Source organism: Anolis carolinensis, chromosome 2, assembly GCF_035594765.1.
Source record: "Anolis carolinensis isolate JA03-04 chromosome 2, rAnoCar3.1.pri, whole genome shotgun sequence".
Taxonomy (NCBI): Eukaryota; Metazoa; Chordata; class Lepidosauria; order Squamata; family Dactyloidae; genus Anolis; species Anolis carolinensis.
This window is the reverse complement of record NC_085842.1, coordinates 266620134-266626350: the sequence shown is the minus strand read 5'-3', so window position 1 is coordinate 266626350 and position 6217 is coordinate 266620134. Positions and strand designations below refer to the sequence as shown.

The 6217-nt window shown below is 39.2% G+C and overlaps 1 long non-coding RNA gene across 1 annotated transcript; it reads left to right on the top strand.

The window, feature by feature from the left end:
* The first annotated feature begins 1300 nt into the window (after positions 1-1300).
* On the top strand, positions 1301-5909 carry LOC134296668 (uncharacterized). The gene is made up of 2 exons (XR_010003487.1): positions 1301-2496; positions 3509-5909. It is a non-coding gene; the product is annotated as an uncharacterized LOC134296668 (long non-coding RNA).
* Positions 5910-6217: the final 308 nt, after the last annotated feature.

Here is a 6217-nt window from a genome sequence, read left to right as displayed (position 1 = left end):
CGGCCAATTCTCTTACATTAGAAGTGACTTGCAGTTTCTCAAGTCACTCCTGACAAGTAAAAAAAAATCAGCAGTTTTTAAAATCTACTATGTGTCTATCCTGCATGAAAATGGGGATCATACTTTATATGGAGGTTCAGAAATTTGAAAGCTAAAAAAATGACAAGCCACTTGTTTTAGGACTTGAACTTTTGATGTCTTGTTTAAATGAAACAGAATAAGAAGACCAATGGCTTATAATAGGAATTAGAGGCCTTCTAGTGTCAACAAATTTTTGCTCACATCCTTCTGCACCACCTCCTTTCCCACAGGTTGATAGGAAATAGAGTTCGTCAACATATGGAAAGACACAGATTCCCCAACTGTTGTTTACAGAGAATCATAGGGAGAAGGTGGATGTAATTTGCAGAGAAGTGGAGTGAGTGCTCTGCCCCCCCCCCCCTCGCAAGCCATCTGTTAGCCACAAACAGCACTTGGGAAGTAGTCATGGCAGCTGCTGGGATAGGCAAATAGGATCTCGTTCTCCACTGTTGGTACCCATCCAGGCTTGTCAAAACTGTTCAATTGACCAATTCTCTCCAGAGGAAGTCCTAGCTCACATGCACATCTGCGAGTCATAGCCCAGTTTAGCAGTTCACTAGCAACTAGAGAGCTTGAGAAAGGGAGATAGAATGGGAGAAAAGGAATACTGGTACATATTGCGGAATTTGGCCACATGAAGTGCTCCACTTGAATACAATTAGGATGCATTTAAGCTGTAGAATTAATGCAGTGTGATACAATGGCTCAAGGCTATGGGATCATGGGAGTTGTAATTTTACAGTGTCTTTAGCCTTATTGCTCAAATAACTTCGCTGCTTCACCAAATTACAAATGCCACAATTCCATAGCATTGAGCCATGGCAATTAAAATGGTGTCAAACTGCATTCATTCTACAGTGTAGATGCTCCCTTGCTTCATCACCGCCTACTATTCTGACATGGCAGTGGTTTTCCAAGGTTTCAGGTAGAGAACTTTTACAGCCTGCCACCTGAGGGCCCTGTTACTGGAGACTAAACGTAAAGTGCAAAGAATGTGCTCTGTCAAGCAGCTGTGGTTCTGATTTGCAAAAGATTGGCTGTACAAAGTGTTCTGAGGTTATTAAAAACCATAAAGATAGAAGAAAGACTTTGGATCGATGGTATTTTATTATCCTTACTCTGGAAATTCAGTCGTTTTGGAATGTGCATTTATCTGTTAATTTTGGGGGGGGGGGGGTTGACAAAATATATGAAGCTGATAATAAAATAAATGTTTTATTGTGTGCAAGTTATTTCCAACTTATGCAATCCTAAATCCCCATCTACACTGCTATATAAAATCCAGATTATCTGGCAATGTAGATTGGATTATACAGCAGTGTAGATCCAGCCTAAGGCAAACCTATCATAGGGCTTTCTGGGTCTGAGAGTGCATGTCTAAGATCACTTCTTGGGTTTCCATGGCAGAACAGGGAATCTAACCACTACACCACACCGGATCATCCTATTTAAGTTGCCTGCTGTACTTTAAACTCACAAGGGATAGAATGATGTACATAAAATATTACCCCTGTTGTCCTAATTTGGCAGGGGTGGCCCTAATTAATTCTGTGTTGAGCCACTTTTTAAGCTGCTTTAAAAATGTCTGTTGGAATGAAATATGCTGCCTCAGAGGTGGTGGAGTCCCCTTCTCTAGAGGTTTTCAAGCAGAGTCTGGGTGGTCATCTGTCAGGAGTGCTTTGATTGTATTTTCCTGCATGGCAGGGCAGGGGATTGGACTGGATGGGCCTTTCCATCCAGACTGCCACAGACTGAATTCCCTGATCAGAGAAGGGGATGGTTCCTTTTTAAAATAAGAGAATGTACAGTATCATATTTTCTGGCGTATAAGACAACTGGGTATATAAGACGACCCCCAACTTTTCCAGTTAAAATATAGAGTTTGGGATATACTCTCCGTATAAGACTACCCGTCTTCCAACACACACCAAATTAAAAAAAAAAAAACATTAGATTTGATTTCAATATGTTAATTTTAATTCAAATGCTTATGACATGCAGGTGCTTAGCAGGAAAACTGTCTCCCTGCCTGCCCAGCCCTACCTGTTTCCAAGGCTATCGAGCGGTAGCGCAAACATGCCTCTTTCACTCCTCTGGCCCGCCTTTGTATCCTATTACCATACCTCCTCTGCCTCTTAGATCTCTCACATGCGCGTCTGTGCTGCTTCACTGCAGTCCTCAGGAGCGAGATCTGAGAGACAGAGAAGGGGGTATGATAATAGAATACAGAGGCAGGCCAGACAGATGAAAGAGGCATGTTTTTCTGGGTACAGTGCCGCTCTATCTCTTTTTTCCATACCCCGGGCATCCCAGACACCTGCAGCTTGCTCTGCCCTTCACTTACACCTTTCCGATGAGGCGCCCCCTCACCTTGTCATCAGGACTGCGTTAAGTCACTTCTTTCCACGAATCCTGGTGAGTGGATTTTCTTCTACTGTACTTGTACAGTGCCGCCCTTGTTGTTTTCATATGGTTGCTGGATACGGCGGGGATGGGGCCATAGCCGCTTTTGAGCTCCCCCCACCATATGCGGTGACCGCAGATTCTCCAGCTCGGAAGTTTCAGCACATGCCCTATAAGACGACACCTGACGTATAAGACGACTCTTGACTTCTGAGAAGATTTTCCTGGGTTAAAAAATAGTCTTATACGCCAGAAATACAGTACTTACATTGACCCTCTAGATCTCGAACCATGATTTTGGGTTGATTTTTTAATTACAATTTCTAATTTTATGCCAGTAAAAAAGTACATACATATTCTTATTTCTTTCTTTAATCAGATAGCTTGCTGTAGTGAAGTCCTACATTTCTTTTTTCTTTTCGTTTCTTATTGTTTTCTGTCTGATTTTCTATCACCCTTCCTGCAATTCTGCAATTGGTTTTCATTTTATAGTCTTTATCTAATGTTATAATCACCTCTGAATTTATTTTAAATTTTGAACTTGAGACCTTATCAAATGGAAATGTGGAATCATTACTTTAAAAAAATGATTGTGATTGAAAAGCATAGCAAAGCATAATTTTTAATATATTAACAATTGCCACATTAAGTTTTTCCCCATTTAGATCTTCTCTATCGTTTGTTACTCACATTGGAAGAGCAAGTAGGGGTGGCTGTAATGTTTGACCAAGATTAAGAAAGTGTGGCTGGCCAGGAAGGACATTATTTGTCCTCAGTGCCTATTAAGAAATGTACCAGGCCTGGAAATCACCAAACATTGCAATAAATAATATAACATTAAAAATATAACATGTGAAAAACATTATGCAGTGTCTGCCATCTTCCTTTACAATTTAGGTAGGAATGTGACTGTCATCCACTTTGTATTGTGCCTTAGATTATAACAATTTTAAGGGGGGTGATGTTTTTAAGGGAATTGGCTGGACTTTCAATCTTTGTCAACTAATTTTACCTCCTCTTGTAGGAACCCCAAAACCCTTATGTCAGAGGACTGCTGACCAACAGGTCAGGGGTTTGAATCTGGGAAGAGTGGCTGAACTCCCTCTGTCAGCTCCAGCTCCCCATGCGGAGACATCAGAGAAGCCTCCCACAAGGATGGTAAAACATCAAACATCTGGGCGTCCCCTGGGCAGCGTCCTTGCAGACGGCCAATTCTCTCACACCAAAAGCGACTTGCAGTTTCTCAAGTTGCTCCTGACACGAAAAGAAAAAAACCCTCTAGTGCTTTAACTTTCTAGAAGCAGCTTGCTTGCTTGCCTCTGTGTGCATGTGTGTGCTTTGTGAATCAATTCATCATCCACAAAAGTAATTTTCTAAATCTCTGTTTTTGGTCTTGTTGTTCCTCACAGGTCATGTTAATATTTAAAAACTTACAATGGGGAATGCATTTTACTTTTAAAATATCCTTTGGGTTCCAACCTAGATCTTAGAACATTTCCCCCTAAGTACAATGAGGAGCTGGATTTCACTGGAAAGAAAGATGTGTGTCAATTATTTAAGCTGGGTTATTGAAGACATTTAATTTTGTTTTCCTTCTTTCTGTCAAAAGATGTTTTGTTTCTGCTCTATATACTCCCAAAGGCATACACAAGAGAACCATTCAGAAAAGCTCCATTCATAGCCCATTGTTTATTTGGTTGTGTTCCCTTTTTGTGTAGCCGTTGAAACTTGCGGCAATGTAATTCTGACCTAGAAAAACAGAAGCTAGATTTTATTTCTTATATATCTAGAATGGCATCTTCAGTCTCTCAAAGGATACACCTTCCAAACATTAGATGGTTCACTGAACGCTGCTACTGAAACATAAATTGTACAAATGCTGCTATTCCTAAGATGCAACTCAACGCCCTTCCACACTGCCCCTTTATCCCAGGATCCAATACCAGATTATCTGTTTATCCCAAGTTATTTGGCAGTGGGGACTCATATATTCCAGTTTAAAGCAGATAATCTAGGATCTGATCCTAGAGGCCCCAAGTCTCCATTTGGCAGGTCTGCATTTGATCCCTGCTCCATCAACTCCACCAGAAAGGGAGGAAACAATAAAGGATCAGTATTGGTCACATATGTTTTTTTATGTCACCTTTTAAAAAAGTTTTGTGGTCTAAGTTTCTAACCAGTTATTGATTAATATTGTGTTTTTGCTTTCTATCACAAAATCTTAAAGTGGTTAGAGAAAGGAAAGCTAACAAACTACAATAGAAACAATAAAACAATTCATTACAATTTCAAGCATAGCGATCAGCAAAATACTTGGGCTAACAGACATTTTCAATTGATGGCAGAAACATATACTGATAAAATATTAAACTTCATGTTATATTACAATGCTAATGATGAATAGATAGCCCTTTTAATCAGTGAGATTTTTTTTTACTTTACAGATTTTGCTTTGCCTACAGTTACATCTTATGAAGGTTACATGTGACCTGGCCAAGGTGATAACATGCCTTAGTTGCATCTTCTCTGGATTACTGTAACACACTCTACATGAAATTGTCTTTGAAGAGTGTTTGGAAGCTTGAGTCAGTCCAAAAAGCTGCAGACAGACTATCAACTGGGGAACACACACAACTCTCTTGTTGCAACAGCTCCATTGGCTGCCAGCCTGTTTCCAGGCACAGTTCAAAGTCCTTGTTATGACCTAAAAACCCTACATGGCATTTTAAGTATGTTTGTTTTAGAGACCCAAACTGGGGAAAAGATGGGGACCAACAACAACAAATACATTGAAAAATTGGACTTGATTCACTAAAGGTTAGAGTTGACCCACAACATTTATCAAGTCTAGAGAAGGAAATGGAAAAGCATTTGAGGAGTAAGACTGGAATAATCTTAAAATAATGCTCTGAAGGAAAGGGAGATAATCTGAATTTTGTATTAGTTTGTGTTGGTAAATGTGTAGCTTCAGACATGCAAAGAACAAACCAAAATTTGACAGAACTAAACACCGGAGGAGGCATGATTTTGTTTTGTTTTTTAAGCAGTGTTTTTCCACTACAGTTCCTACAACAGCAAATCTATTTCTGTAACAATGACTAGAAGCTTTTCAGAATTCGATGGATCATTCTTTGTACAGCATTGTTGAAGTGATGTCCATACTAAAGATGTGATAATATAGAGATTTATTCATATAAAGAGATCAGATTACTCAACACAAATATTTTCAAAACATTTATTTTTCATCCTCCAGAGAACTTCAAAAACAGAAAATAGGAGCTAGAATTCAACAGTGTTAAAATGCTCCTAAAATTATTGGTATCTGTGAGTTTAAAGATTTGATCCTAAACATATGTCTTGTTTAATTCAACTCAGCTTAAAGCTTAACTGCAAGGCAATCCTCTATAAATTTGTCTTGAAATAAGTTGCATTAATTCAATAGTTTTATCCTTATGTAGAAATGCATAGGTTGTTATGTGTAATTGATTTGATTTTGATTCTGGCATTGCACCTCCAAATGAGAATTCTGTTGTCCCTCCGTGAGCGCCGAAATTAAATTTTCTTTCAGGTCCCCAAATTTCTAGCACTGCACAGTGTGACACTGAAAGACAGTATTTAACCTGAGTTGATATGCAAACATAACACCTTAATTATGGTCGCACAAAATAGATTTTTGGAGAAAGATCATATAACAGTCTTCCCCATCACAATGTCCTGTAGATGTATTGAGCTT